The 12,271-nt window shown below is 39.8% G+C and overlaps 1 protein-coding gene across 4 annotated transcripts in view; it reads left to right on the top strand.

Moving 5' to 3' along the window:
- SLC38A1 (solute carrier family 38 member 1) overlaps positions 1-12,271 on the top strand; it is a 63,364-nt gene that overhangs the window by 8,754 nt on the left and 42,339 nt on the right. For 2 of the 4 annotated variants that reach the window (XM_036456537.2, XM_036456539.2), the window contains exon 2: positions 8,490-8,604. The exons of 1 other annotated variant lie outside the window; for it this stretch is intronic. The gene's annotated coding sequence lies outside the window, so the exon portion shown is untranslated. Of the gene's footprint in view, positions 1-4,753; positions 4,796-8,489; positions 8,605-12,271 lie in introns of those variants that run through there. One more of the 4 variants, XM_045587938.1, reaches the window with a different exon arrangement.

Raw genomic sequence — 12,271 nt, 5'->3', positions numbered from 1 at the left:
TTATAACCTCAATGCATGGTGGGCATAGTTGCTTCTCCATGGATTTTATTTGATAAGAACCCAGCGAAGTCACTGAGCAACTGAGCTGCTCAGACTTCATCAGGGACCACAAATGACACACCTTACTTGGCTTTGATAGCAAAGCAATCTTATTCATTTTTTAAAATAGATTTTTATTGATTTCAGAGAGAAAGGGAGAGGGAGAGAGATAGAAACAGCAATGATGAGAGAGAATCATTGATTAGCTGCCTCCTGCACATGCTCTATTAGGGATCGAGCCCGCAACCCAGGCATGTGCCCTTGACCAGAACTGAACCTGGGATCCTTCAGTCCTCAGGCTGAAGCTCTAGCCACTGAGCCAAACCAGCTAGGGGAAGCAATCCTATTCTTAAAGATTTGATTTTGTCATAAACAAGTGGTTTGAATCATATCAAACCAATATTTTTAAATGAAATGTCTCTTAATTTCTACTAATGCAATTCTACCTTAAAGCTCATGTTGTATAATCTATACTAATAAAAGGGTAATATGCTAATTAGACCAGACATCTTCCGGACATCCATCCGGATGTCCTTCCGCACAAAGCCAATTTGGCAGGGGCCAAGGCAGCAGCAGTTAGGGGTGACCAGGCTGGCAGGAGAGGGCAATTAGTGGCAATCAGGCCAGCAGGCAGGTGAGCAGTTAGGAGCAGTTAGGAGACAGCAGTCCTAGATAACAAGAAGGATGTCCGACTGCCTGTTTAGGCCCAATTGTTTGTGTGGATTGGATTGTTTGTTTTTTTGTGTTGAGTTGTATAAGTTCTTTATAAATTTTGGGTATTAACCCCTTACCAGATATAACAGCAGATATGGTCTCCCGTTCAGTGGGTTGTCTTTTCATGTTGTTGATGATTGGTTTCCTTGCTGTGTAAAAGCTTTTTAGTTTGATGTAGTCCCATTTATTTTTATTTTGTTTCCCTTGCCCAAGGAAATATATCAGAAAATATGTTGCTATAAGAAGTATCCAAGATTTTACTGCCTATGTTTTCTTTTAGGATTTTTATGGTTTCAGGTCTTACATTTAATTCTTTAATCTTATTTGAGTTTAATTTTGTGTGTTGTATAAGAAGGTGGTCTAGTTTCTTTTCTTTTCTTTTTTTCCACTTTTCTGTCCAACACAATTTTTCAATATCATTTATTTAACAGACTATCTTTTTTTTTTAAATATATTTTATTGATTTTATACAGAGAGGAAGGGAGAGAGACAGAGAGTTTGAAACATCGATGAGAGAGAGTCATCGACCACCCGCCTCCTGCACACCCCCCACCGGGGATATGCCCGTAGCCAAGGCACATGCCCTTGACTAGAATCGAACCCGGGACCCTTCAGTCCCCAAGCCGACGCTCTATCCACTGAGCCAAACCGGTCCGGGCTTAACAGACTATCTTAACCCCATTGTATATTCTTGCCTTCTTTGTTGAATGACCATAAATATATGAGTTTATTTCTGGGCTGACTAATCTGTTCCATTAATCCATGTGTATGTTTTTATGACAGTATCAGGCTTGATTATTATGGGCTGGTAGTATAGTTCAATATTATTTGCATGATTATTCCAACTTTGCTCTTCTTTCTCAAGATTGTTGTGGCTATTCAGGATCTTTTGTGGTTCCATATAAGTTTTTAGAATATTTGTTCTAGTTCCGTTAAATACATCATTGATATCTTGATAGGAATTAGGTTGAATCTATAGATTGTTTTGGGTAGTATGGACATTTTAATTATATCAATTCTTTCTATTCATGAACATGGTATATGCTTCCATGTAGTTGTATCTATTTCATTTATTTCTTCAGTGTCTTAGTATAGTCTTTTACATCCTTGGTTAAACTTATTCCAAGGTATTTTATTTTTTGATGCAGTTTTAAATGGGATTAATTTCTAAGTTTCCCTTTCTAATAGTTCATATAGTTTCTTATAGTTCCCTTATTGTTGTATGTATAAAAATGCAACTGAATTATACTCCCACTACTTTACTGAATTTATCAATTCTAGTAATTTTTTGGTGTAATCTTTAGTGTTCTCTCTCATATAATATCATCTCACCTGCAAATATTGGACAGTTTTACTTCTTCCTTTTCAATTTGGTTGCCTTTCATTTCTTCTTGTCTGATTGTTGTGGCTAGGACTTCCAGTACTTTGTTGAATAAGACTTGTGAAATTGGACATCTCTGTCTTGTTCCTGATTTTAAGGGACACACTTTTCATTTTGCTCGTTGAGTATGACATTGGATGTGGGTTTTTCATATATGGTCTTTATTATGTTGAACTAGAGGCCCGGTGCACAAATTTGTGCACCAGTGTGGTCCCTCGGCCTGGCCTGTGGGATCGGGCCAAAACCAGTCCTCTGACATCCCCTGAAGGGTCCCAGACTGCAAGAGGGTGCAGGCCAGGCTGAGGGAGTCCACCAGTGCAAGATCGGGGTCGGGGCAGGAAGTGATCATCTCACTCAATCCTGATCGCCAGACCCCAGCAGCAAGCTAACCTACTGGTGGGAGCATCTGCCCCCTGGTGGTCAGTGTACATCATAGCAACTGGTTGTGTGTTTAGCTGTCTGCCCCCTGTTGGTCAGTGTACATCATAGCGAGTGGTTGAGTGTCTTAAGCATATCATTAGCATATTACACTTTGATTGGTTGAATGGCCGAGCAGACAACCAAACATTAGCAAATTATTATGGTAATGGCTTTTATCCTGTAGGATTATGTTCCCTCTATTCCCACTTTGCTGAGATATTTTATCATAAATGGGTACTGTGTAAATATACCATAGTTTTCAAATCCACTCATCTGCTAATGGGCATTTAGGCTGTTTCCAAATCCCAGCTATTGTAAACAGTGCTGCTATGAACATAGGGGTGCATATATCCTTTCTGATAGGTGTTGCTTCTTGGGATATATTCTTAAAAGTGGTATTACCGGGTCAAATGGCAGTTCCAGTTTTAAATTTTTGGCCTTTTATACACCAATAATGAACTCTCAGAAAGAAAAGAAAAAAATCCCATTTACCATTGCAGCAAAAAAAAATTAAGATATCTAGAAATAACCTTAACTAAGAATGTAAAAGACCTGTACTCAGAAAACTACAGGACATTGAAAAATGAGATAGAGGAAGACATAAACAAATGGAAGAACATACTATGTTCATGGATTGGTAGAATCAACATAATGAAGATGTCCATATTACCTAAAGCAATCTATAGATTCAATGCAATACCTATTAAAATATCAATGAAGTATTTTAAAGATGTAGAACAAGCTCTTCAAAAATCCATCTGGAACAAAAAAAGACCCTGATTAGCCATAGCTATCCTGAGAAAGAAGCACAAAATTGGAGGGATCACAATGCCAGACATCAAACTATATTACCAAGCCACTGTTCTCAAAACTGCCTGTTACTGGCACAAGAACAGACATATAGACCAATGGAACAGAAAAGAGACCCAGAAATTGATCTAAACCATTATACTCAATTAATATTTGACAAAGGAGGCAAGAGCATACCATGGAGCCAAAATGGTGCTTGGAAATTTGGTCAGATACATGCAAAAAAATGAAACTAGATCACCAACATACACCATACACAAAAACAAACTCAAAATGGCTAAAGGACTTGAATGTAAGATGGGAAACTATAAAAATCCTACAAGACTCCATAGATAGCAAAATTTCAGACATGTTATAGCAATATCTTAACAGACACAGCTCCTAGGGCAAGAGAGACTAAGGAGAAAATAAACAAATGGGACTACATCAAAATAAAAAGCTTCTGCACAGCAAAAGAAACCACCAACAAAACAACAAGAAAGCCACCTCATACCTCTCAGAATGGCTATCATCAACAAATCAACAAATGACAAGTGCTGGAGAGGATGTGGAGAAAAAGGAACCCTCGTGCACTGCTGGTGGGAATGCAGACTGGTGCAGCCATTGTGGAAAATAGTATGGCGTTTCCTCAAAAATTTAAAACTGGAACTGCCATTTGACCTGGTAATACCACCTTTAGGAATATATCCCAAGAAGACAGCAACACCTATCAGAAAGGATATATGCACCCCTATGTTCATAGCAGCACAATTTACAATAGCTTGGATTTGGAAACAGCCTAAATGCCCATCAGCAGATGAGTGGATTTGAAAACTATGGTACATCTACATAGTGGAAGACTACACTGCTATAAAAAAGAAGGAATTCTTACCATTTGCAGCAGCATAGATGGAACTGGAGAGCATTATGCTGAGTGAAATAAGCCCAGGCATTGAAAGAAAAATACCACATGATCTCACTCATTTATGGATAATAAAGAACATCATAACCTTATGAATAAAAAGATAGATATAGATAGAGAGGCAGAGAAGTATCGAACAGACTGTCAGATTACATCAGGAAGGCTGGGGAGTTTTTTTTTGGGGGAGGGGTTTTGAGGGGGAGAGGTAAGAGATCAACCAAAGGACTTGAATACATGCATATAAGCATAACCAATGGACACAAGACACTGGGGAAATGGGGGAGGGAAGGGGAGGGCATATCCTGGGGTAGTAGGAGAGGTTGGGAAGGCCAATGGGGGGGGGGGGGAGGAGACATAATTACTAGTATTTGTAATACTTTAATCAATAAAATAAAATAAAATAAAATAAAATAAAATAAAATAAAATAAAATGAGAGCAGCCACCATAGTCACCATAGCTTACCAGGCCAGGCATTGCTGTAAGTGCTGCACATGGACCCAATCGTGGAATCAGTATAACGACGTATGAGGTGGGTATTACTTTATCTCCATTTTACAGAAGAGGAAACTGAGGCGAAGAGGCGTTAACCTACTTGCCCAGGGTCACACAGCTCCTAAATGGCAGGGCCAGAGTTTGCCAGTTGGGCGTGGTTTGAGGGGAATGATGAGGCCAGGAGCAAGTTGTTTGGTTTGTTGGCTGTAAAGAGAGGAGGGGCAGGTGGTAGTTCAAGGTTCTAGACACAGTTACTTTCCAGATGTAGAGCTGAGAGTGACTGACAGAGGTTGGGGAAGCCAGCAGAGATGAAATGGTGATACAGGGTCCTAGCACACCTGCGATCACTAGCCCTGGGTACGTTGTGAGGTTTGAGTGGGGATAGAGAAAACACCTTTTCCTCTTCGATTGCTGACTGGCTCCCAGCCTGTTCACCACCAAAGGCCATTTTTATTATTCCCCACCTCCTAAGAGCCTCAGGTTTTCAAAGATTTTGAGTATCCACTTTAAGCTTTTATTTTAATTGAAGTATAATTGATATGTAGTGCAACATCCAGGTCTTAACTATACTGTTTAATGAGTCTTGACTACAGTGTTAATGTATTAATTCATTTTCCGATTTTACTCCTTGAAGATATATAAAATTACCAGTTAGAACCTAGGATTATCACATCAAATTAATGCAATCTGCAAAGGCAAGCATTTTAGTTAACCTGTTTAGCCTGTTTGAGGTTTTCCAAAACACAGAAAAGCAGCTCTTAGATCCATTCCATTACCATCCAAGAACCTGTTGATTCAAAGACCGCACGTGGGTAAGGAGGCTCAGTCAGTTACTGGGAGAGATGGCAGCAAGAACGGGACCCTGCGGCCCTTACAACCACCGCCCTTGCTGTCAGGATTGCTTCTCAGAAGTTGAGCTCAGAGAGCTGTGATTTTATTGGTTCTTCAGAATTAAAAAAACAACAACATACAAACTGATTCATAATAATTAAAAAACTAAGTGAATGTGACTGGATACTTAGTGATATTAAGGAATTCTTGTCATTTTTTTTTTTAGGTTTGATAGTGATATGGCAATATTTGAAAAAATAGTTTTTCCCTTTTAGAAATATGTGTGCTGAAATATTTACAGAGATAAGGATATCTGGAATCTGCTTTAAAATAAATCTATGTCAGTGTTTTCCAAACTTTTGACATATGTGTACCCCTTCTATAATTTTCGTAATGCTGAGTACCCCCTGTACTCATGAGAACGTAGAATTAGGCGCAGCTAAGCATGGTGCAGTGCATATCCCCACCAAACTCCAGTGCAATGCGTACCCCAACCAAACTCTTCCAGTACCCCTGGGGGTATGCGTACCACACTTTGGGAAACACGGTTCTATGTGATGGTGGGGGTAAAATTTCAACCAGTCTGGCCTGAATTGATAATAGTTGAATTTGGTACATGGGGATTCATTATTCTATTCTGTTCACATTTACATTTGTTTAAAAGTTCCCATAATAAAAAATTTAAAAGGGAAGAAAAAGAAAATTATGAATATTAGTCAGGGTTTAGTGTAACAGGCATCGTTCTATGTGTGTTAAACAAAAGGGATTTATAAGCACAGGGAATTAAGTGCCTGTAAAACTGTTAGAAGAAATGACACAGCAGGTCTTAGGTCAGGCCTCTTGGAATAATGACCAGAATACCAACTGACCTGCTAAGGAAACTGCTACCTGTGCCTCCATCAGGAAGCTGGGAAACCAGGAAGCTGGTTCCTCATTGTCTCAACTGCCTGTTCCAGGAACACATCACTCCAGCCCATCTGATTATCAGGAATCCATAGACACAGTTGTTGGCTCCAGTGCTGACTGCTTCACCTGATGGAATTGGACCAGCCAAATATTGGGTAGATGCCTTGTCCCCAGCACCTTGCTCTCTGATTGGTGGAATCTAAGTCAGATCTAAAACCCAAGCTGCAAAGGGATGTGGGAAATAATAGTTTTCAATTCCCCATCCTCTGTAGTACTGGATTACAACGAAGTGGGAGCAAATATTTGAGCAGACCAATCCACCACAAAGTATATGAGCAATGGAAATTGTATTTCAGCTTATTTATCCCCAAAAGTAATTTTGGACAATGTTTAAGTTACACTACATTTGTTGGTTTGGTTTTCCCTGTAGAATCTTTAAATCATCTCCTATCAACTATAAACCTATTCCTCAAGGAATATGTACAGTACTTTGCTCTCCTTACTCTAGTTGGGCTCGTCCGAATGGTCTCACAAGGCTGTTCTGTGCACATTTGGTCTCTGTGTCTTTGCCTATGTTGTTCCCAGTACTGTACAAGAAATGCCTTTCCACCCTCGCTGGTTTGCTCAGTGGACAGAGCATTGGCCTGTGGACTAATGGGTCAAGGGCATCAACCCAGGCTGCAGGCGTGAGCCCCAATAGAGGGCATGCAGGAAGCAGCTGATCAATGATTCTCATCATTGATGTTTTTTTAAAAAATATATAATTTTTTTTATTGATTTTTTTACAGAGAGGAAGGGAGAGAGATAGAAACATCGATGAGAGAGAAACATTGACCAGCTGCCTCCTGCACACCTCCTACTGGGGATGTGACCACAACCAAGGTACATGCCCTTGACCTGAATCAAATCTAGGACCTTTCAGTCTGCAGGCCTACGCTGTATCCACTGAGCCAAACCGGTTAGGGCTCATCATTGGTGTTGCTATCTCTCTCCCTCTCCCTCTCCCTTCCTTTCTGAAATCAATAAAAATATATTTTAAAAAAGAGAAAAATAAATGCCTTTCCTATCCCCCAGTCTAAATCCTCCCTATTTTTTAGACACTGCAAAACCTTACTTGATTTCTCAAGGCCCCATTTACTTTCCTTCCTTTCCTGCCTCCCTCTTTCCACCCACCCCTCCTTCCGTTGTTCCTTCCTGTAAGTACATATGTCTGTCTGTCTGTCTCTGAAATCCGTCTGGACTTATTCTTTGTTCTGCCATATAGTATGGTTCCATCATGCAAATGTTTTATGGAATATTGTCACGTTATGTGGGATGGTGTTGCTTGTTTAAATAGGCTGTAAGCCATGTAAATCCAGACAAGTTTGCATATCCTCTCCTTTGCTACTTAACACCATGAAGAGCAGAGACTAAGTTTATGTATTTTACACTGGTCGTATTAATAACATGTACCAATAAGCAAACTAACATCATAATGTAGTGAAGGATCAGACATGTCTGTGCTGAGTAAATTGTAATTTGTTCCCTAATATAAATGTCGAGAGAGTAATTATGGTTGTGTTAACATCAAGATCTTCACATAATGGCCCCATTCAGCTTTTTAATTAATTTTATAGTCTGATAATTGCTTTGATCTTTCAATGACACTATAATTCTTTGTTTCCTGAACTCCACCTGTACCTCCTGCCTCCGTGCTGTTATCTTCTCTTTCACTGAGAAGTATCAGCTCAGGCCTCAGCTCTGCCTGTCAATCTTCTGTCTACCAAGCAGTGTAACCGTCCAGTAGTAACATGTTGGCTGTTAATTTATGGTATAGTCATGCGGCTAAACCATCATTAGTAGTAATTGTGTAGACCTGTGTTTACTGACATAAGTCAGTGGAGGAGACCGTATCTTGTTAAGTGAGAAATATGTTTTTAAACTCTGTGGTATGATTTCCATTTTTAGAAATGTATACGTATTTTTCATTTGTATTCATTCTTTTCATTTAACAGGTATTTATTGAGTGCCCACTGTGTACCAGGCCCTATCTCTATGTGCATACAAAAACCCTGGAAGGTCGTACTCCAATATACATACAGTGATCGTCTCTGCTTGCTAAGATAACAGGTGATTTTTTTCTTTTTATTTGTTTTCTCTTCATTTGCAAACTTGCTTTTTACAATTTTTATACAAAACCTGTATTTATTACTAAGGAACTGATCTGTTTTTATTAAAGATATATATATATATATATATATATATATATAGATCCTGTTTCCCCGAAAATAAGACAGTGTTTTATATTAATTTTTGCTCCCAAAGATGCACTAGGTCTTATTTTCAGGAGATGTCTTATTTTTCCATGAAGAAGAATACGGTACACATTTATTGTTAAATGAAAATAAAGGAAATTTATTACCTGTATACGGTACGGTAGTACAGTAGTTATCAACACAAACCAGACAAACTGTCAATCCTACAGTATCAAGAATTTACTCATTTATTCAATGACAATCATGTCATCATCTTCTGGAACATCATCATAACAATCCAATTCCTGAATTTCCTGGTGAATTTCTTGTGACTCCATTTCTTTCAGAATCAGTGGACCAAATCTCTCATGTTTAGCCTTAGGGGGCCTTATTTTAGGGAGATGCCTTATATTTCACTCAGAAGGAAACCTGTAAGTAGGTCTTATTTTCGGGGAAACAGTATATATATATATATATATATATATATATATATATATATATATATAATATATGCTATTTAAATATTATAAATGGTAGTACATATGTCTCTTTCCCCCCCCCCCATTGACCTTCCCCAGGCCTCCCCTACCATTCCTTCCCTCCCCAACAACCCTCCTCCCTCAGTTGATATGTTTTTTAAAAGCACTTCCACAAAATGCTTACAATATAAAGCTATATAAAAATAGGTTTAAAAAGTCTAAAATCCTAATTATAAATAAGAGAAAGAAAGAGAGAGAGAGAGAGAGAGAGAGAGAGAGAGAGAGAAAAGAAGAAGAAGAAGACGAAGGAGGAGGAGGAGGAGGAGGAGGAGGAGGAGGAGGAGGAGGAGGGAGGAGGAGGAAGGGAGGGAGGAGGAGGGAGGGGAGGGAGGGAGGGAGGGAGGGAAAAAAAGAAAAGGAAGAAAAGAGGAAAAACATGAAAATTCCACAGTGGCCATTTTTGGATGGTGGGATTCTCTTACAATATTTATTCTAAATACTCCACAGTGAACCTCTATTAGTGTTAAAATCAGAAAAAATATTTTTTTCTTTTTCAAGACCCAGTGCAAATGTGACATTTCTGTGATGCTGCCTCAGACCCATGAATCTGTCTTTTCCCAAACCTTCACATCCCTTCCTCGTCTGGTGCTCAATAAATATGTACAGTGAGTGGATTGTATTTTCTGCATGTGGCCTCAACCTTAGTGACAGGTGTCACTAACTTTGTTAATTTTCCCCATTTTTCAGTCTTCATTTTCAAGAACAATTAGATTTCAGATAGGTTACTTCACAACAATAAATATTTATTCTAAAAGAAAAAAGATTAGGGCCCACACTATACATGGACAGAAGAAAGACCATGTGAGAACATAGTAAGGAGGCAGCTGCTATCTGCAAAACAAAGAGTGGGGCCTCAGAAGGAGGTGTGGATTTGATCATGGACTGCTAGCTTCCAGAGTGAGAAAAAAAAAAAAAATGTCTCTTTAAGCCAAAGGGGGGAAAAAGTATATATGATTAACTTAGTACTGTATTTGCCCAATATTGACATAATTTTAGTGGCCAGGACTTTCTGTATTCTTTTTATTCTTTTCTCTTTTTGTCCATTTTTAAATAACTGGTTTTATGTATGTATGTTTACATACATATATATTAGAGGCCCAGTGCACGAAATTCAAGCACTGGGGAGGGGTGGTCCCTCAGCCTGGTCTGTGCCCTCTCGCAGTCTGGGAACCATCTGGGGATGTCCAACTGATGGCTAAGGTGGGGAGTGGGCCTAAGCTCACAGTTGTATATCCTTAGAGCTATAGTGGAAGTGGGAGATGCTCCTGCATTGAGGGTCTGCTCCCTGGTGGTCAGTGCACATCATAGTGATCATTCGATTTGCATATTAGCCTTTTATTATATAGGATATATATATTCATGTGTGTGTGTGTGATTTGTATAAACACACACATACACTGAGTGGCCAGATTATTATGATCTCTGAACACATAATAATCTGGCCACTCAATAGATAGATAGATAGATAGCACTCAATATATATATATATATATATATATATATATATATATATATATATTAGAGGCCCGGTGTATGAATTCGTGCATGGGTGGGGTCCAGTCGGCCTGCCTGCTGGTTGAACTCCTGGTTGAGGGGACAATTTGCATATTAGCCTTTTATTATATAGGGTGGCCAGATTATTATGATCTCTGAAAGCATAATAATCTGGCCACTCAGTGTATATTGATATAACAGTTTAAATTCAAACAGTAGACTCCTGATTTATGGTCAGTTAATCTTTCCTATCCTCAGAAAGCTTTTGTCTGGTGCCCTGCTTCCCCTGAGTTTATGGAGAGGTAAGGGCTCCTTAATCCAGACTGAAACACCATCCACTGAATCAACTTCCTACCAGCCCTGTAGCATCACTTCAGTAGCTTCTGAGCGAGCCATATAGGAGACAGCCAGTGCATTTGTGCAGCTCTCATTAAGGGGGCCCAAGGGATCAGGTGGTGTTCAGTTGTCTTAATGCAGTTCATCTTCAGCAAAGTAAAGACAGGGGTAAACCTTGCTACTGTGTGAAGGCACTAAGAGCAATTAGAAGTGGCCCATCTCTACCCTGGCTAGAAGAGGCAGCCCCACACTGCCAAGTGGGGCTTAGACCAGGAGTTCACGCAACTCCCATCTCCCTGCCCCAGCTTCCCGCTTTCCAGGAGAGACCCTCCTGCAGGAAGGTGAAGCTCCTGGCACCCGAGGTGTTAGAAAGGATGTATGTTGTGGAAGTTGTAAAGGATCCCGGAACCGGGGAGGTTTCATTCTAGATAGGAGTCTGTGTGAATGAAGAGGAGTCACGTGTGCCTGGCTGTGTGAGGAGGAGAAGAAAATCCGGGGTAGACATCCTTCTAGGGTACTTCCTATGGGTCCTGCACATACTATCAATTAGCCAAATGCTTCTTGAGATATGCAGGATGTTAGATGGGCACCTTGGTGTTTTGACACTGAACTGCAATCATCTTAATGAAATTCGGGATCAGAAAAATACAAAAGGATCATCCAATTACCATTGGAGGTAAAAAATATATATATATATTCATTGACATTCTGCTTCATTCCATGGTCCCCATCACCTCACTGAGATTCTCCCGGTGAGGCTCCTGCACATGTGGAAGCCTTACTTTTGAAACTGCATTCGCCATTCTTGACACCTATTTTTTTTTTTTTTAATAAATTCTCACCTGAGGATATTTTTTTAATTGATTTTCAGAGTGGAAGGGAGGGATGGGGGCAGAGAGAGAGAAACGTTAATGTGAGAGAGACACATCGATCGGTTGCCTCCCAACACCCACCCCGCCAGCAACCAAGATATTTGCTCTTGACTGGGAACTGAACTGGCAACGCTTTGATATGTTGGCCTACGCTCTAACCACTGAGCAAACCCAAGCCGGGCACCACCTGCTTTTTGATTTGTGATGCTATGTGTTTGAAACTTGGTTCCCTCCTAGTATACTATTGGTGACCCCTCAGAAATTTAAATCCCAGTCATCCACGTTGGGGGGGAAATGTGAG

This window comes from Pipistrellus kuhlii, unplaced genomic scaffold (genome assembly GCF_014108245.1).
Source record: "Pipistrellus kuhlii isolate mPipKuh1 unplaced genomic scaffold, mPipKuh1.p scaffold_m20_p_3, whole genome shotgun sequence".
NCBI classification, from domain to species: Eukaryota; Metazoa; Chordata; class Mammalia; order Chiroptera; family Vespertilionidae; genus Pipistrellus; species Pipistrellus kuhlii.
The sequence above is the reverse complement of the archived record's forward strand: the minus strand, read 5'-3'. Positions and strand labels throughout refer to the sequence as shown.